We start from the raw sequence: 21,796 nt of genomic DNA on the forward strand, positions 1-21,796 counted from the left end.
CCCGTGGACTTTGATGTTTGCTGATGACATTGTGATCTGTAGTGAGAGTTGGGAGCAGGTGGAGGAGTCCCTGGAGAGGTGGAGATATGAGGAAGAGAGGAGAGGAATAAAGGTCAGTATACATGTGTGTGAATGAGAGGGAGGTCAGTGGAATGGTGAGGATGCAGAGAGTAGAGTTGGCGAAGGTGGAGGAGTTTAAATACTTAGGATCAACAGAACAGAGTAACGGGGATTATGGAAGAGAAGTGAAGAAGAGAGTGCAGCCAGGGTGGAGTGGGTGGAGAAGAGTGTCAGGAGTGATTTGTGACAGACGGGTATCAGCAAGAGTGGAAGGGAAGGTCTACAGGATGGTGGTGAGACCAGCTATGATACAGTATATGGGTTGGAGATGGTGGCACTGACCAGAAAGCAGGAGACAGAGCTGAAGGTGGCAGAGTTAAAGATACTAAGATTTGCATTGGGTGTGACGAGGATGGACAGGATTAGAAATGAGGACATCAGAAGGTCGGCTCAGGTTGGACGGTTTGGAGACAAAGTCAGAGGGGCGAGATTGTGTTGGTTTGGACATCTGCAGAGGAGAGATGAGGGGTATATTGGGAGAAGGGTGCTAAGGACAGAGCTGCCAGGAAAGACGAGAAGAGGAAGGTCTATGGATGTGGTGAGAGAAGACATGCAGGTGATGACGAGGACAGGAAAAGATGGAAGAAGATGATCCACTGTGGTGACCCCTAACGAAAGCAGATGAAAGAAAACGAAAAAGCACATGGGCGGAACATAACAAAATGTAAACAAACGTGATGAGTCTGAATGCAACACTATGGCTGGCTATGAGGAAGCAGTTGGAAGAAGAGAGAAGTGTTGGGGTACCACCCAGTAACCTTGTTTAGTAGAACAAAAAAAAAAAAAGAATAAGCAAAAAAAAAAAAATGGGTGTTTTGCTCTGGATTGGCAAACTGGGGTGGTGGTTCCCCTTTTTAAGAAGGGTGACCGGAGGATGTGCTTCAACTATAGGGGGATCACACTCCTCAGCCTCCCCGGTAAGATCTATTCAGTTGTGCTAGAGAAGAGAGTTCGGTCGATGGTCGAATCTCGGATTCAAGAGGAACAATGCGGATTCCGTCCCGGCCGTGGAGCACTGGACCAGCTCTACACCCTGGCCAGGATCCTGGAGGGGGCATGGGAGTTTGCCCAACCAGTCCACATGTGTTTTGTGGATTTGGAGAAGGCATTCGTGTCCCTTGAAGCATCCTGTGTGGTGTGCTCCAAGAGTATGGGGTACAAGGCTTGTTGTTACGAGCCATTCAATCTCTGTACAGGAGGAGCAGGGGCTTGGTCCGCATTGCCAGTAATAAGTTGGACTCGTTTTCCTGTTGAGTTTGGACTCCGCCAGGGCTGCCCTTTGTCACCGATTCTCTTCATAAGTTATATGGACAGAATTTCTAGGAGCGGAGGGGGTCTTGTTCGGTGACCTCAGAATCTCATCTCTGCTTTTTGTGGATGACGTGGTTCTGTTGGCTTCATCGGACAGTGACCTCCAGCTCTCACTGGAGCGGTTCACAGCCGAGTGTGTAGCAGCAGGGATGAGAGTCAGCACCTCTAAATCCGAGGCCATGGTTCTCTGCCGGAAAAGGGTGGCATGCTCTCTCCGGGTTGGGAATACATCACTACCTCAAGTGGAGGAGTTCAAGTACCTCAGGGTCTTGTTCACGAGTGAGGGAAGAATGGAGTGGGAGGTCGACAGACGGATCGGTGCGGCATCCACAGTAATGCAGGCTCTGCAACGGTCCGTCGTGGTGAAGCAAGAGCTGAGCCAAAAGGCGAGGCTGTCGATTTATCAGTCGACCTACGTTCCTACCTTCACCTATGGCCACTAGATTTGGGTAGTGACTGAAAGAGCAAGATCGCGGATACAAGCGGCCGAAATTAGTTTTCTCCGCAGGGTGGCTGGACTTTCTCTTAGAGATAGGGTGAGAAGTTCAGTTATCCGGGAGGGACTCGGAGTGGAGTCGTTGCTCCTCCGCATTGAGAGGAGTCAGTTGAGGTGGTTCGGGCATCTGGTCAGGATGCCCCCTGGACGCCTCCCTGGGGGGGTGTTCTGGGCATACCCCACTGGGAGAAGGCCACGGGGCAGACCCAGGACACGCTGGAGGGATTAAATCTCCCGGCTAGCCTTGGAATGCCTTGAGGTCCTCCCAGAGGAGCTGGAGGAGGTGGCCGGGGAGAGGGAGGTCTGGGCTTCCCCCGCTTAGGCTGCTGCCCCCGTGACCCGACCTCGGATAAGCGGTGGATAATGGATGGATGGATGGTTGTTTAATCCACTTAGCACTGTGGCTGTCGGGGAGAAAACAGTCAGAAGCAGAGAAAAGTGTTGGGGTATCCACTCCAGTGATGGAACAAAAAAACAAAACAATACAATGGCTGCTTCAATGCACAACTTACAAGACACCAACATTAGGTCAGTCCAGGTCGGCATAAAGACGGCCACCATCCTGATGGCCGTCATTTTATATGGTAGATTTGGCTGCTCCAGATGTCACGGCCTGGGAGGGTGTGCCCTCTCGGGGCTGTAGAGAAAGGACAGGATACCATTAGGGACAGTGCCAACTCTCACCCAGGGTGGTGTTGCATACCACATACGAGTTCCCAAGAGCAGTTTTAATTCATCTGTCATCTGCTTGATGAGGGGAGTCATCTCTGATAAGGTAAAGTCATCTCTGATGGAAGATCCCAGGAATCGTCGGGTAGAGGGGTCGTTTCATCGGATTTGCTGGCCCAGCACTGACTCAGTTGTGAAACGGCCAATTGGTGGAGGCAGCTTGATGGTCGAGGTCTCCAGGATTCTGAACAAATCCAAATCCTATAACATGATATCATCTCCTGTTAAATTCTGCTCTGTACTTGTAATAATTCGATTGCATTATTATATTGTATTGAGGATTACTTGTGTTCTGTTCTGTGTATTGTATCTTATTGACCCCCTTTTTTTGACACCCACTGCACGCACATCATACCTGGAAAAGGGGTCTCGCTTTGAATTGCCTTTCCAGAGATTTCTTCCATTTTTTCCCCCCTTCCCCCCTTCTAACTACCATATTACTTATGTTTTAGTGCTAATGACTAATAGCAGAGATGCAGTCTGCACAGTTAATCAGCAGCTCTAGTCAGGGTGTGCTAAACTGAAGTGGTGGGTCTTCAGCCGGGATTTGAAAGCTGAGACCAAAGAGGCATCTCTTTTAGTAGCAAGCAGACCTTTTCGTGCTATTTTATTAATCCCTGCATAGCCAAGAAACGTGGTGCATCACATTATAGTAATGCTTACTCTGGCATATATGCCATTTCTGAAGAGAACAAAGCTGGTAATAAAGCAGGTCAGAACATGGCCAGATGGAGCTACTGAAGCCCTGCAGGACTGTTTTGAGAGCACAGAATGGAGTGTCTTTAGAGAAGCTGTGACCATTGATCATCACATTGTCATTAATGAGTATGCCGAAGCAGTGACAGGATACATTGACAAATGCATTGGAGATGTCACCATCATCAAATCTGTCTCAACACGCGCTAACCAGAAGCCATGGTTCACAGCAGAAGTTCACGAGCTGCTGAAAACAAGGGATGCTGCCTACAAAGCCAATGACGAAGTGGCACTCAGAGCAGCTAGAACCAACCTGTCCTGAGGCATTAAGTTAGCAAAGCGGGAGTACTCAAAGAAAATTAGTGATCACTTCGCCTGCTCAAGAGATTCTCGTCGAATGTGGCAGGGCATCCAAACCATCACAGATTATAAGGCCCCACCGCATATGTGTGTTAACAACACCTCTCTTCCAGACGCTTTTAACACCTTCTATGCCAGGTTTGAGACACAGAACAATAAACCAGCATGGAAGACCATTCCCTCGTCAGACAATCAAGTTCTGTCCCTGTCTGCAGCTAGTGTGAGAAGGACTGTCATCAGGGTCAACCCACACAAAGCTGCTGGACCAGATAACATACCTGGACGTGTGCTCAGAGCTTGTGCTGACCAGCTGACTGATGTCCTAGTGGACATCTTCAACATTTCCCTGAGCCAAGCTGTTGTGCCACAATGTGTTAAAAACACCACCATCAGACCTGTCCCAAAGACAGCTACAGCCTCGGAACTCAAGACTACCGCATAGTGGCAACCACTCCAATCATTATGAAGTGCTTTGAGCGGTTAGTTTTGAGTCACATAAAGAATCAGCTGCCCCCCAAACTGGACCCTCTACAGTTTGCATATCAATCAAATCGATCAACTGACGATGCAATTTCAATGATATTCCACCCGATCCTGTCACATCTGGATCACCGCAATGCACATGTAAGAATGCTGTTCATTGATTTCAGCTCAGCATTCAATACTATCATTCCCAGGCAGCTGATCAGTAAGCTGGATCTGCTCGGACTCAACACCTCCACCTGCAACTGGATTCTGGACTTTCTCACTGAAAGACCTCAAACAGTACAGATTGGGAATATAAGATCTAACACCATCACACTGAGCACAGGTGCCCCCCAGGGTTGTGTGCTGAGCCCGCTACTCTTCACGCTGTTGACCCATGATTGCACCTCCAACTCTGACACAAACCACATTATCAAGTTCGCCGATGACACTACAGTAGTGGGACTCATTGAGAACGACGATGATGCGGCGTACAGAGAAGAGGTGGAACGGTTGGCACTTTGGTGTAAAGACAATAACCTGTCTCTTAATGTTGAAAAGACAAAAGAGTTGTTGACTTCAGGAAGACAAAGGCTGTCCATCTCCCACTCAACATTGATGGCGTCACAGTAGAGAGAGTGAAGAGCACCAAGTTCCTCGGTGTTCATATCACAGAGGACCAGTCCTGGACCAAAAACACCAACTATCTTACAAAAAGAGCCCAGCAGCGTCTTTACTTCCTGCGACGACTGAAGAAGGTGCACCTCCCTAAACCCATACTTACCACCTTCTACAGAGGCACCATAGAGAGCATCCTGACCAGCTGTATTACAGTCTGGTATGGAAACTGCCATGCCTCCGACTGCAAAGCCCTTCAGAGGATTGTGCGGACTGCTGAGTGCATCATTGGCAGCTCTCTACCCAGTCTGCAGGAGATCTACACCTCATGCTGCCTTCATAAAGCCACTAGCATCATGGCTGACCCCCACCAACCCTCCCACCAATTGTTTACTCCTCTTCCATCTGGAAGACGACTCTGCAGCATCAGGAGCAGGTCTGAGAGATTGTGCAATAGTTTCTTTCCCCAAGCAGTCCGGCTCCTGAACACCATGCTGCCCTCCTCCACACTGGACTCTCTACTCCACACACTCTCTGGATTACATAATACTACTTAATACTGTATATGTGTTTTGTTATATATATATATATATATCTTGTGTACTGCACCTTTTGACTCTGGAGGATATTTCGTCCCACTGTGTACTGTAAGTATATTGTTAGGATGACAATAAAGCTCTACTTGACTTGACTTGACTTGACTTGTAATAACAACAGTGGCGGACAGTGCATTTCACACCTAGGCCTTCCGTAGTGCTCCGTCTGAATCAACCCGCCCCTCAAAAACTAATTTATGGTTATAAAAACCATCTTAATATGCAGAAATACAGTATAAAGAGCCGCTGCATTGCAGATAGATAACTCCTGTAGCCACAATAAATGCCTTTATTGAATAGACAAACCAGGGGTGAACAAGTTCCTTTCTACTGCAGCTACAGCCCGCAACACACATAAAAAACATCAATAATAACTCATAAACTTGCAATATTATTTAGAGAAAATCGCAACATTTTATTCACCAAAAATTCAGATTATTTGTAAACAAAATCCATCCTCCTCTCTTTCCTCAAAAACAGTTCAATTACTCTGTCGTACAGATTATCCGTGCGCTTCAGTTCCATCACGAAGTCCCTTTCTATCGCCATCGAAGCTAATGCTGAAAGTCGAACCTGCCCTGTCGTATTTCTGGCATAAGTTTTAATTCGCTTTAGGGCTGAAAATGTCCGCTCGACAGAAGCAGTGGACACGGGAATGCTCACCGCCAAACATACCGATGTGTACAGCTGCCCCATGATGCTCTCATTCAGATTTTTCCGATGAAGGAAGTCAAGGAGATCAGTGGGAGATTTTCCTGCAAAATCATCCATGGCATACATTTCAGTCAGTTCTGTTTTTAGCCGAGACAGATCAAAAAGTGCTCCGTGGCTCTGTGTTAAACTGGAGAAGGCTGCATGCGAGAACTTTTTCTTGTATTCCCGAAACTTCTGGGGGTCGAGGAGCGTGACAAACATCAAGTTTTTCGTGGTCTTGAAATCTGGTCTGTGTCTGGCAAATAATATTGTCCAGAATCCTGCCATGGAGTTGGCGGCAGTGCACGCGAGGATCTTGCGCTTGACCTCTTCGTGCGCTCGGAGCGTTCAGTGGCCTCGTAGAGTTCCTCATAATGGCTTCTATCTCGCTCAACGGTGTCACAGAACTCCTTTACCCTTGTCAGACAAAACTGCACATCCAGTTTTTTGTCCTGTAGTATTGAAAAGAGCACGTCCGAATACTCAAAAATGCCATTGAATGTGTGAAGCAAAAAAACAAAACTCAAAATCATCCAGACGTGCTTTAAATCCATCAGCACAGCGCACTGTGTCCTCATCATACTCATCATGATGCTCCAGAATGTGATGAAACAGTTCCTTTAGAGCGTCTCTCTTCTCTATCCAATCAACGGGTCTGAATACGGTGACGTTGCCGTACGCCTGCTAGAGGGCCCTAGTGAAGCCAACTCAAAATCTGATTGGTTGAAGCAACGGTTTAATCGACATTTATTTTGTGTTAGAAGGCCTCCCGGGCAGACTTCTTTGATTTTGACCCTGCCTGGCAACAAATGATGGCTGATATGTGATTGGTTAAATGCTTTAATACGAAAATACATGTCAGGAAGCAGCACAAAGGAAAGGAAGCGGACAGACTATTTGGAATTATTTAATAAGTATTCATGGACAAAATATAATTAACATCAGTTTGTGATTCAGATATTTTTTTAGGCCAGCAGAGAAGGCCTTGCAGGCCCTGACGGCCCGCTACTGAATAATAATAATAATAATACATTTTATTTATACCAGGCGCCTTTCTAAGAACTCAAGGACACTGAACAAACAATAAATAAATAAAAAAGCACATTATAAACAACTTAAAACATCAGAAAATATAAAAATTAAAGCCAAACACAGCCACTGTTATCGTAGAGAAAAAGCCATTTTAAACAGATGGGTTTTAAGTTTACATTTGAAGGTTGAAAATGATTTGATATTTCTAAGCTCAGTAGGTAGCGAGTTCCAGAACGGCTGAACGCTCCGCTCCCCATGGTGGTTAGACGGGCAGGAGGGACGTTCAGATGGGTGGAGGAAGAGGATCTAAGGTTACAGGAACGAATGGCAACATGAAGAAGGTCGGACAGATATGGAGGGGCGAGGTTATGAATGGCCTTAAATGTTAACAGCAGAATTTTAAAATCAATTCGAAACGTAATCGGGAGCCAATGAAGCTCTGCTGCAAGACCGTAGTAATATGGTGAATAGACGGGGATAAGGTAAAGTTGCCTCTGATGGAAGATCCCAGGAAGCGTCGGGTAGAGGGGTCCTTTCATCAGATTTGCTGGCCCAGCACTGACTCAGCTGTGGAACGGCCAATTGGCGAAGGCAGCTTGATGGTCGAGGTCTCCAGGATTCTGAACAAATCCAAATCCTATAACATGATATCATCTCTTGTTAAATTCTGCTCTGTACTTGTAATATTTCTATTGCATTATTATATTGTATTGAGGATTACTTGTGTTCTGTTCTGAGTATTGTATCGTATTGACCCCCTTTTTTGACACCCACTGCACGCCCAACATTCCTGGAAAGGGGGGTCTCACTTTGAATTGCCTTTCCAGAGATTTCTTCCATTTTTTCCCCCCTTCTAACTACCATATTACTTCTGTTTTAGTGCTAAAGACTAACAGCAGAGATGCAGTCTGCACAGTTAATCAGCAGCTCTAGTCAGGGTGTGCTAAACTGAAGTGGTGGGTCTTCAGCCAGGATTTGAAAGCTGAGACCAAAGAGGCATCTCTTTTAGTAGCAAGCAGACCTTTTAGTGTTTAGTGTAACAAATGATGGCTGAAATGTGATTGGTTAAATGCTTTAATACGAAAATACATGTGTGGAAGCAGCACAAAGGAAAGGAAGCGGACAGACTATTTGGAATTATTTAATAAGTATTCATAGACAAAATATAATTAACATCAGTTTGTGATTCAGATATTTTTTTAGGCCAGCAGAGAAGGCCTTGCAGGCCCTGATGGCCCGCCACTGAATAATAATAATAATGATAGATAGATAGATAGATAGATAGATAGATAGATAGATAGATAGATAGATAGATAGATAGATAGATAGATAGATAGATAGATAGATAGATAGATAGATAGATAGATAGATAGATAGATAGATAGATAGGATACTTTATTAATCCCAATGGGAAATTCACATTCTCCAGCAGCAGTATACTGATACAATAAATAATATTAAATTAAAGATTGATAATAATAATAATGCAGGTGAAAAACAGACAATAACTTTGTATAATGTTAAATGTTAACATTTACCCCCTTGGGTGGAATTGAAGAGTCGCATAGTTTGGGGGAGAAATGATCTCCTCAATCTGTCAGTGGAGCAGGACGGTGACAGCAATCTGTCGCTGAAGCTGCTCTTCTGTCTGGAGATGATCCTGTTCAGTGGATGCAGTGGATTCTCCATAATTGATAGGAGCCTGCTGAGCGCCCTTCGCTCTGCCACAGATGTCAAACTGTCCAGCTCCATGCCAACAATAGAGCCTGCCTTCCTCACCAGTTTGTCCAGGCGTGAGGCGTCTTTCCTCTTAATGCTGCCTCCCCAGCACACCACCGCATAGAACAGGGCGCTCGCCACAACTATCTGGTAGAACATCTGCAGCATCTTATTGCAGATGTTGAAGGACGCCAGCCTTCTAAGGAATAAAAATAAATAATAATAATACATTTTATTTATACAAGGCGCCTTTCTAAGAACTCAAGGACACTGAACAAACAATAAATAAATAAAAAAGCACATTATAAACAACTTAAAACATCAGAAAATACAGAAAATATAAAAATTATAACCAAACAAAGCCACTGTAATCGTAGAGAAAAAGCCATTTTAAACAGATGGGTTTTAAGTTTACATTTGAAGGTTGAAAATGATTTGATATTTCTAAGCTCAGTAGGTAGTGAGTTCCAGAACGGCTGAACGCTCCGCTCCCCATGGTGGTTAGACGGGCGAGAGGGACGTTCAGATGGGTGGAGGAAGAGGATCTAAGGTTACAGGAACGAATGGCAACATGAAGAAGGTCGGACAGATATGGAGGGGCGAGGTTATGAATGGCCTTAAATGTTAACAGCAGAATTTTAAAATCAATTCGAAACGTAATCGGGAGCCAATGAAGCTCTGCTGCAAGACCGTAGTAATATGGTGAATAGACAGGGTTCGAGTGATGATGCGAGCTGCAGAATTCGGGACCAGCTGAAGCTAATGGAGAGATTTATTAGAGAGACCAAAGAGGAGTCCAGAGGAGAAGTAACAAGACTGTGAACGAGAATGGCAGTTGGGATGGGGTGGGGGTGGGAGTGATGGAGGGACGGATGCGATTTAATATTACGTAGCTGGAAGTAAGCAGACCAGGTGACGTTATTAATGTGAGATTGGAAAGATAGAGTCCTGTCAAGGATGACACCCAGACTCTTGATCTGAGGTGATGGGAAAACAACGGAGTTACCAATAATTGACACCTGTACTACAACATATGGGTGGCATGATGGTGCAGTGGGTAGCGCTGCTGCCTCGCAGTAAGGAGACCTGTGATTCGCTTCCCTGTGTGGAGTTTGCATGTTCTCCACGTGTCTGCGTGGGTTTCCTCCCACAGTCCAAAGACATGTTAGGTGCATTGGTGATCCTAAATTGTCCCCTAGTGTCTGCTTGGTGTGTTTGTGTGGGCTGGCACCCTGCACAGGGTTTGTTCCTGCCTTGCACCCTCTGTTGGCTGGGATTGGCTCCAGCAAACCACCATGACCCTGTGTTAGGATATAGCGGGTTGGACAATGACTGGCTGACTGACTACAACATATTACACAATCGTTATACTACTATATACAAGAATTTACAGTGCATCCGGAAAGTATTCACAGCACATCACTTTTTCCACATTTTGTTATGTTACAGCCTTATTCCAAAATGGATTAAATTCATTTTTTTCCTCAGAATTCTACACACAACACCCCATAATGACAACGTGAAAAAAGTTTACTTGAGATTTTTGCAAATTCATTACAAATAAAAAAACTGAGAAATCCCATGTCCATAAGTATTCACAGCCTTTGCTCAATACTTTGTCGATGCCCCTTTGGCAGCAATTCCAGCCTCAAGTCTTGTTGAATATGATGCTACAAGCTTGGCACACCTATCCTTGGCCAGTTTCGCCCATTCCTCTTTGCAGCACCTCTCAAGCTCCATCAGGTTGGATGGGAAGCGTCGGTGCACAGCCATTTTAAGATCTCTCCAGAGATGTTCAATCGGATTCAAGTCTGGGCTCTGGCTGGGCCACTCAAGGACATTCACAGAGTTGTCCTGAAGCCACTCCTTTGATATCTTGGCTGTGTGTTTAGGGTCGTTGTCCTGCTGAAAGATGAACCGTCGCCCCAGTCTGAGGTCAAGAGCGCTCTGGAGCAGGTTTTCATCCAGGATGTCTCTGTACATTGCTGCAGTCATCTTTCCCTTTATCCTGACTAGTCTCCCAGTCCCTGCCGCTGAAAAACATCCCCACAGCATGATGCTACCACCACCATGCTTCACTGTAGGGATGGTATTGGCCTGGTGATGAGCGGTGCCTGGTTTCCTCCAAACGTGACGCCTGGCATTCACACCAAAGAGTTCAATCTTTGTCTCATCAGACCAGAGAATTTTCTTTCTCATGGTCTGAGAGTCCTTCAGGTGCCTTTTGGCAAACTCCAGGTGGGCTGCCATGTGCCTTTTACTAAGGAGTGGCTTCCATCTGGCCACTCTACCACACAGGCCTGATTGGTGGATTGCTGCGGAGATGGTTGTCCTTCTGGAAGGTTCTCCTCTCTCCACAGAGGACCTCTGGAGCTCTGACAGAGTGACCATCAGGTTCTTGGTCACCTCCCTGACTAAGGCCCTTCTCCCCCAATCGCTCAGTTTAGATGGCCGGCCAGCTCTAGGAAGAGTCCTGGTGGTTTCGAACTTCTTGCACTTACGGATGATGGAGGCCACTGTGCTTATTGGGACCTTCAAAGCAGCAGAAATTTTTCTGTAACCTTCCCCAGATTTGTGCCTCGAGACAATCCTGTCTCGGAGGTCTACAGACAATTCCTTTGACTTCATGCTTGGTTTGTGCTCTGACATGAACTGTCAACTGTGGGACCTTCTATAGACAGGTGTGTGCCTTTCCAAATCATGTCCAGTCACCTGAATTTACCACAGGTGGACTCCAATGAAGCTGCAGAAACATCTCAAGGATGATCAGGGGAAACAGGATGCACCTGAGCTCAATTTCGAGCTTCATGGCAAAGGCTGTGAATACTTATGTACATGGGATTTCTCAGTTTTTTTATTTTTAATAAATTTGCAAAAACCTCAAGTAAACTTTTTTCACGTTGTCATTATGGGGTGTTGTGTGCAGAATTCTGAGGAAAAAAATGAATTTAATCCATTTTGGAATAAGGCTGTAACATAACAAAATGTGGAAACAGTGATGCGCTGTGAATACTTTCCGGATGCACTGTATTAATTTTGGGGAAATTCATAAGTAAATGAAAACCAAATTACAAATAACATATTACACTTTGCTACACCAACAGGACTGAGCTGAAGAACTCCATGACACATGCTGCCCTGTGGGAATAGACTGCCATCTAGTGCTCCAGGGTCTACCCACCGGGTCTTCCATCTCATGGGCGTCCCAGCCGGGTAAGGCTGCCGGTCATCCCTTACATGGGTTAGAAAATGACTGACTGATCGACTGATTGACTGATCAGATCTGCTGGAGGCGACTCGGCCCCATGATGCTCTGGTGTTGTTTCCTGCCTTCTGATCCCACAGCTACTGCTTCTCCACTTCCTGAACATGGATATAATAAAGCAAAAAACATGTCAAGTATGTGTTCATTATAAAGAAGATTTTCTTAAAAATTATTAATATAAAGGCAAAATCAATTATTTCCCCATGAATAAAAAAAACGATGCGAATCTTTACCATCTAAACATTTAGATTTTTAAATAAAGCCATATGCTGATGATGGGCTGAAAAGCTGCCGTATAAGCCTAACACCGCAACTGCGAGAAAATAAAGGATTTATGGAGTCGAGGGATCCCGGCTGAGAAAGTGTTCGGCTCCTCCAGCAGAGTTTCTTAACAATGCTATAATGAATATTTTAAAATACACCCCGCTTCCTGGGTATCTCCAGTAGTTTATTCTGCGCTCGCTGCTGCAATCTCAGCGCTGGCCTATCTGGAAGCTAAATTTATCATTCAGAGCCGCTTTCTTGTTTCAAATTCAAATGTCTTTCTTATCTATCTTGACTTATTTAATCCAGTTTTAACGCGCTTTTTCCCCAATTCATCCTTAATTATTGATTATGCAGGAGACAGAGCTGAAGTTTCCATTAAAAACTTTAAAAGTATGCCGGTCTAATTCGAGCACGTTGAATGAGAAGTGGAGGTATTTCTAGCCACCTAAGCAATGAAGTGAAAGGACCCTCTCCGGTCATACTGCAAATTTTGGAGGATAATTGAGAACAGTTTGTTAAGTTTGACTCGTTTGTGTGGAATGTTACTTGCTTTTAATAAACTCCATAAAAATAATTAAAAAAAAAAAAACTTATGGACGGCCTCAATTAGGGAGTACAAGGGAGTAAGAGGAGGAGGAGGAGGAGGAAGAGGAGGAGGAGGAGGAGGAGGAGGAGGCAGTGGCTTAGACACATGAATCAAAACTTGAAGGCAATTTGAAAATGACCCAGTAACCGCAAACTGATAGAAGATGACACAATGCAAGACGGTTACGTTGGATTATGGGTAGTCTGAGCAGGCACAGTGCAGCGCTCTGCCACTAGTCCAGGTGAAGATGTCACTTAGGAGGCAGTCAACAATCCCTAAGGTGACTGATCTCAAGTACTAACACCTCTCTCTCTCACTTTCATCAGACCTAAAGAAGAAAACTAACAATCCCATTTGCTTACCTCCTCCATTTCCAGGTTCTCAAAATAGCCATCCAACATCATTTCCGCTTCCAAATCCAGAAGATGACGTCACTTTTTTCCAGCCCCTCCACAATGGCATGACTTTCCGGTCCTCCACTGATGACATCACTTCTGGTTAATCCACAATGACGTTGCTTCTGGTTCCTCCACGATGACATCACGTCCGGTTCCTCCACGATGACGTCACTTCTGGTCCCTCCACGATGACATCACTCTCCGGTTCTCCACTGATGACATCACTTACGGTTCCCCCACAATGATGTCACTTTCTGTCCCTCCATGATGACATCACTTTCTGTCCCTCCAAAATGATGTCGCTTCCGGTTCCTCCACGATGATGTCACTTTCTGTCCCTCCACGATGACATCACTTTCTGTCCCTCCACAATGACATCACTTATGGTTCCTTCACAATGATGTCACTTTTCCGGTTCTTCCATGATGACATCACTTCTGGTCCCTCCACGATGACATCACTTCCGGTCCTCCACTGATGACATCACTTCCGGTTAATCCACAATGATGTTGCTTCTGGTTCCTCCACGATGACATCACTTCTGGTTCATCCACGATGATGTCACTTCTGGTCCCTCCACGATGACGTCACTCTCCGGTTCTCCATTGATGACATCACTTACGGTTCCCCCACGATGATGTCACTTTCTGTCTCTCCATGACGACATCACTTTCTGTCCCTCCACAATGATGTCGCTTCCAGTTCCTCCATGATGATGTCACTTCTGGTTCCTCCACGATGATGTCACTCTCCGGTTCTCCACTTACGGTGGAACTTACGGTTCCCCCACGATGATGTTACTTTCTGTCCCTCCACGATGACATCACTTTCTGTCCCTCCACTGATGACATCCCTTCCGGTTAGTCCGCAATGATGTCACTTTTCCATTTCCTCCATGATAACATCACTTCCGGTCCCTCCACAATGACGTCGCTTCCGGTTCTCCACTGATGACATCACTTACGGTTCCCCCACGATGATGTCACTTTCTGTCCCTCCACTATGACATCACTTTCTGTCCCTCCACAATGACATCACTTCCGGTTCCTTCACAATGATGTCAGTTTTCCGGTTCTTCCATGATGACATCACTTCCAGTCCCTCCACGATGACATCACTTTCCTGTCCTCCACTGATGACATCCCTTCCGGTTAATCCGCAATGATGTCACTTTTCCATTTCCTCCATGACAACATCACTTCCGGTCCTCCACAATGACGTTGCTTCCGGTTCCTCCACAATGATGTCACTTCCGGTTCCTACATGATATGGTCACTCTCCAGTCCCTCCACGATGACGTCACGTCCGGTTCCTCCACAATGACATCACGTCTGGCTCCTCCACAATGATGTCACTTCCGTCCTATCATTTTGATGTCACTTCTTGCCATATCACATTCGGCTGCCATTTTGTATAAATATTTCCATTTCACTAATGTTTTTTTTTTTTTTTGTCAAATGCTTTGGTTTTTGTTCCATTTTTTTTTCCACTGGGCATCATACGGGGCAATTCCCCGACTCTTTTTGACTTGTTTGACTCAATTCTTTCTTATTACAAAGTCAAGGTTAAATGAACATGCGGGATTTGTTGAATGACACGACCGAGCAGAGGGAGTGAAACCTTCTGATGACTCACCGAAAACGTTTATGAATGGGTAGAAAGGTTTAAAGCGGGAAGAACAAGCGTAATCGGCAAAGCGCAATCCGGTTGGTCATCACGATTGCGTGTGTATCGATGTGGTGAATAACTTGTCACACACGTGCACATGAGAGGCAGCTAAAGGACTCAAAAGAAGGTGATGCCCGGTCAGAACCTTGGTGGCAGAGAGCACTGATCCTTTCTTTTTCTTTCTTCCCAGCAGAACAAATGTGGGGAATTCCACCCAGGGCCATCTTAACAGCATTATAAGCCCCCCGGGCAAAGCAGTGCATTGGGGGTCCCTACCTATACAGCAAGTCACAACACACATAGATTAGCTTGGGACCCCTATGTTCGTGCAACTGCCCAGAGTGCCCATGTGGTAAGATGGTCCTGATTCCACCTGAGCCCTATGACATCACTTCCGGTTCCACCCCAGATGACATAATTTCCCACCGCCTCTGACTTTAACCCTTAAACCACTGCAACCGGCTATAGTTGATTCCCAATGAAATTTGCCAGCACAACGGAGCCGAGTACATTCGGCGACTTACAATTCCTTGAACGGCGCAACCGGCTCTAGTCGGCTCCCAGTGCCATTTGCTGCAGTCTGAGGCCATACATTCATTGAGCAGCCACCTCATGACCACTGGCGCCCCCTGCAGCACTGCAGCATCACTGGCCCTGGGATTCAGCCGCTGCACTAGACAAGCCTGCAAGCATCAGCGTTGGCCTCTGTGTGTGATTTACTGTCACTTGCACCTTCTACATATCACAGTTCATTGGCAGTGCGTGAAATGATCAGCGTTGCTGTAATTGTGATGCTCTCTGCATGAAAAAAAATTTCACTTTTTCTTGGTGAATTGTGACCTTGTTTCCTTAAAAAGTGCAGCTAAAAAATATTTGGCATTCGGGGGTGCATTAACATCCCCCCCCCCCCATTTTTTGAGGGCAGAAATGACATCGTTGATGTTGAATCGGGCAGGTTTTCCCGTATTTGGCCAGCAGAGATAACAGAGGTACAGTCATATGAAAATGTGTGGGACCCCCTCTCAGCCTGCATAATAATTGACTCTCCTTTCAACAATAAAGATAACAGTGGTCTGTCTTTCATTTCCTAGGAGTACTGCAGTGTTTTCCGAACAAAGATTTTTAGTGACGCAGTACTTAGTTTTATGAAATGAAATCAAATGTGAAAAACTGGCTGTGCACAAATGTGGGTCCCTTTGTCATTGTGCTGATTTGAATGCCTGTCACTGCTCAATGCTGATTGGTTGATGAGCTCGTTAAGCCTTCATAGACAGGTGTGTCCCATCATGAAATATAAAGGTATTTAAGGTGGTCAATCGCAAGGTGGGCTTCCTTCCCTTTGACTCTCCTCTGAAGAGTGACAGCATGGGATCCTCACATTAACTCTCAAAAATCTGAAAACAAAGATTGTTGAGTCTCCTGGTTTAGGGGAAGGCTACAAAAAGCCATCTCAGAGGTTTAAACTGTCAGTTTCAACTGTAAGGAATGGAATCAGGAAATGGAAGGCCACAGGCACAGTTGCTGTTAAACCCAGCAGGTCTGGCAGGCCAAGAAAAATACAGGAGCGGCATATGAGTAGGATTGTGAGAATGGTGTCAGACAACCCACAGATCACCTCCAAAGACCTGCAAGAACATCTGGCTGCAGATGGTGTATCTGTACATCAGTCTACAATTCAGTGCAATTTGCTCAAAGAACATCTGTATGGCAGGGTGATGAGAGAGAAGCCATTTCTGCACTCACACCACAAACAGAGTCGCTTGTTGTATGCCAATGCACATTTAGACAAGCCAGATTCATTTGGGAACAAAGTGCTTTGGACTGATGAAACAAAAATCAGAATTTGGTCAGAACAAAAAGAGCTTTGCATGGCGGAAGAACAACACCACATTCCAAGAAAAACACCTGCTACCTACTGTCACCTTTGTTGGAGGTTCCATCATGCTGTGGGGTGGGCTGTGTGGCTAGTTCAGGGACTGGGGTCCTTGTTAAAGTCGAGGGTCAGATGAATTCAACCCAATATCAACAAATTCTTCAGGATAATGTTCAAGCATCAGTCACAAAGTTGAAGTTACGCAGGGGTTGGATATTCCAACAAGACAATGACCCAAAACACATTTCGAAATCTACAAAGGCATTCATGCAGAGGGAGAAGTACAATGTTCTGGAATGGCCATCACAGTCCCCTGACTTGAATATCATCGGAAATCTATGGGATGATTTGAAGCAGGCTGTCCATCAAATTGAACTGAACTGGAGAGATTTTGTATAAAGAATGATCAACAATACCTCCATCCAGAATCAGACCCTCATCAAGGGCTATAGGAGGACAGCGTCTAGAGGACAAAAGGAGGCTCAGCTAAGTATTGATGTCATATCTCTGTTTGGGTGCCCACATTTATGCACCTGTCTAATTTTGTTATGATGCATATTGCATATTTTCTGTTAATCCACTAAACTTAATGTCACTGCTGAAATCCTACTGTGTCCATAAGGCATGTCAGATATTAAAAGGAAGTTGCTACTTTGAAAGCTCAACCAATGAGAAACAAAAATCCAAAGAATTAAGAGGGGTTCCCAAACTTTTTCATATGACTGTAGGTTTAGTGCACCTCACCACCTCCTGACCTGGCAGGTAATCACCTTCATTTGGTCCACTCAGCCCCCTCCTAATCGCACGTGTGTGACACATTGTATTTGATTTTACTCATATGAGCAGAAAAGCCTTAATGGTAGACTTTTTAGGTGTAAAACCAGACTGTTCCGGTCACTGGTAGGTGAGCAAGTGATCACAGATCCTATTGAGGACGACCCTAGCAAAGAGAGAGTAGTGTTATCCCCCTGTAGTTGCTACAATCTAGGCGATCACACCTTCCTTTCCAGATAGGGATGACAAGTCCCATTTTCCAGTCAGTTGGGATGACACCAGTCTCCCAAATGGAAGCAAAGATTGCTTACAATGCCAGGAGGACAGCCTTACCACCAGCCTGGAGAAGTTTATCTGAGATACCACAGATCCCTACAGCCTCCCATAGCTGGTTCACCACCTGTGCAATCTCAGCTAATTGGAGGATCAGCCTTGAGAACCATGGACCCTCAAGAACAGTGGATAATATGAAAGGCGCTATGTAATAGATAGATAGATAGATAGATAGATAGATAGATAGATAGATAGATAGATAGATAGATAGATAGATAGATAGATAGATAGATAGATAGATAGATAGATAGATAGATAGATAGATAATATGAAAGGCACTATATAACAGATAGATAGATAGATAGATAGATAGATAGATAGATAGATAGATAGATAGATAGATAGATAGATAGATAGATAGATAGATAGATAGATAGATAGATAGATAGATAGATAGATAATATGAAAGGCACTATATAACAGATAGATAGATAGATAGATAGATAGATAGATAGATAGATAGATAGATAGATAGATAGATAGATAGATAGATAGATAGATAGATAGATAGATAATATGAAAGGCACTATATAACAGATAGATAGATAGATAGATAGATAGATAGATAGATAGATAGATAGATAGATAGATAGATAGATAGATAGATAGATAGATAGATAGATAGATAGATAGATAGATAATGTGAAAGGCACTATATAATAGATAGATAGATAGATAGATAGATAGATAGATAGATAGATAGATAGATAGATAGATAGATAGATAGAAAGGCACTATATAATAGATAGATAGATAGATAGATAGATAGATAGATAGATAGATAGATAGATAGATAGATAGATAGATAGATAGATAGATAGATAGATAGATAGATAGAAAGGCACTATATAATAGATAGATAGATAGATAGATAGATAGATAGATAGATAGATAGATAGATAGATAGATAGATAGATAGATAGAAAGGCACTATATAACAGATAGATAGATAGATAGATAGATAGATAGATAGATAGATAGATAGATAGATAGATAGATAGATAGATAGATAATATGAAAGGCACTATATAACAGATAGATAGATAGATAGATAGATAGATAGATAGATAGATAGATAGATAGATAGATAGATAGATAGATAGATAGATAGATAATATGAAAGGCACTATATAACAGATAGATAGATAGATAGATAGATAGATAGATAGATAGATAGATAGATAGATAGATAGATAGATAGATAGATGTGAAAGGCGCTATATAAGGCAGTGTACCCAAACACCTTTTCTCCTAATGGGAGATATTGAGAAATGTCAACATCAGATACAGTCTTGTGAAAAAGTGAGTGCACCCCATAGCAATTATTATTTTTTTAACATATTTGCACAGGCAAGCAGTTGATATTCACTCAGACAGTGCCTTCAGATAAAGGTGACATACCTGAATTAAAACCTAAATAAAATTTGCTTTTACAACAATTTATTTAATAAAATTTTGAACAGATGTAATGGTCCACTGGCCTCAGTAGCTGGTGTTGCCCCCTTCATCACAAATGACTTCTTGTAGAGGTTTTGCATGACTGCCCACCTGCCTCTGACATCGACCTGGTGACATTTTGGACCGCAGCTCCTTGCTAAATTCCGTCAGTTGCACGTTGTCCGTGGCTTTTCTCGCATCTCCTGTCCGTTTCTCCGTTTCAATGGGATTCATCAGACCGTTGCCTCGGCCAGTCCACTGAGATGTTTCAGCAGTGTTTGTGTGTGAGACAATAGACATGGAAGTCACAATAAATACGTGGAAATGTTTGCATATAGCAATCTTGTGTAGGACAATTACACTGCATTTATTTTATTTCATTTTCTTCTCAAAATGTAAAATGAAGCCTTAGAATAAATCTTTAAGTTGTGCTTTCCAGTGAGCAGAGGCTCAAAAAAGCTTCTGAGGCTGAAAGAAGGACAAAAATGTCAACATAGAATTTTCATTTGCATAATATAAATTTCAAATATCTGCCAATGGGGTCAGATAATTATCTGTATCCAACTGCATAAAAAAGATAAATCAGCTTAACGTTTATTTTTCCTCTGTGCTGTAGGCTTGAAATTTGGGAAAAAAAATGTATTATCTTTAAATAAAGAATTACTGAATTACAATAAAAAAAAATTCAACTTGCTTGCATTTTATTCTGTGTAGTAATAAATTATTTTCAGCTTTAAAGAAAGAGTTCTGGCTTTTTCTCCAAAAGGATGAATGCTGGACAGAGCAGGGAGTCTCAACCCAGTTTTGGGCTGTGGGCTGCTGCCGGTGGGGCATGCCTTGCTAATGTTTATAATGGCAGTGGGTCACAGTGGGTCACAAGTTGGTCACCATGCCAATGAAGGATCTCCCCCCCCCCCCCCCCCTTCTTACAATTATGCAGGGGACTTTGGTGGGCCGTGAAGACGGTGACATGGGAAAAAGTAGGTCAGGACACCAGAAAGGCACTGAATTAGAGTGGGAGCTGTGGCACGGTGGTCAATGCTGCTGTTTCATGGATACAGTGTCCTGCTTTGAATCCTGCACCGGTCATTCTCTGTGTCCAGTTTATATGCGTCCATGAGGGGGGCTTTCCAAAGGTATGCAGGTGATGTTAATTGGTGAATCCAACATACTGTATATAGTCAGACACATGTACCTTTGGAACAGCTTAAAAGCTCTGGTGGTGATAATCCCTCACCAATCCACAAGATGGCACTGTTTACTAACGACTCTTCTCTTCCCCCCTCTACAGACCAAATGATTGACAGCCCTACCGCCTCTGAAGTTATTTCTAGGTGTCCGTCCCCCTGGACCCGCCTCTCCCTGCCTGGCCTGTGCTTACCTAGAACTGCCGCCATCTTGGATAGTCCAATTAGAGACGTCTTTTTGCCTTTTCCACCGTGTTTATAAGTCACATTTCTTTTCAATTACATGGGGTTTGCCTGTTGGTTGCCCCAAGCCTTTTTGCTAGTCTGTGTTTCACGTCGCAATGTAAACCAATACCAGCAAATAGGCAGTGGATTCAGAAAGTACTCTTAGTTGTGATCACGTTTACAACCTGGAGTCTTCTTGGGTCTGACGTGACAAGCTCCACTCGCCTGGATCTGTGAATTGTCTGCCATTCTTATCTGCAGATCTTCTAAAGCTCCATCAGGTTGGATGAAGGCCATCAGTGGACTGCAATCTTCAGGTCTCTCTCTTGAGTTCAAGTCCGGGCCCTGGATGGACCATCAAGATCATTCACAGTGTTGCGTCTAAGGCACTCTTGTGTTGTCTTTGCTTTTTGCTTAGGGTCCTTGTCCTGTTGGAAGTTGAATCTTCAGCCCAGTCTGAGGTCCAGAGAGCTCTCCAGAAGGTTTTCATATATCTGTATTTTGCTCTCTTCAGCTTTCCTTCGACCCTTTCCAGTCTCTTAGTCCTCAACGACTTCATTGTTGGAATGGTCTTGCGCCGGTGAGGAACGTTGCCTGATTTTGTCCAGACGTGACACTTAGAAATGAGAACAAATAGTTCAATGTTGGTTTCATCAGACCAGAGATTATTGTTCCTCCCAATCTGAGAATCCTTTAGGTGCCTATTTGTAAATTATATGAGAGCTTTCCCGTATCTTTTACTGGGGAGAGGCTTCTGTCTGGCCATTCTGACATTGAGCCCAGATTGATGGGAGAGTTGTGGTGATGGCTATTCTTCCAGAATTTTCTCTGCACTCCAAACCAGATTCTCTGGATCTCAGCTAGAGTGACCATTGGGTTCTTTTGAACCTGACTCATTGGTCCGGAGAAAACAACAGCTATTTTCTCCAAAAACAATTTGAAATGTTG

Source organism: Erpetoichthys calabaricus, chromosome 5 (genome assembly GCF_900747795.2).
Source record: "Erpetoichthys calabaricus chromosome 5, fErpCal1.3, whole genome shotgun sequence".
NCBI classification, from domain to species: Eukaryota; Metazoa; Chordata; class Cladistia; order Polypteriformes; family Polypteridae; genus Erpetoichthys; species Erpetoichthys calabaricus.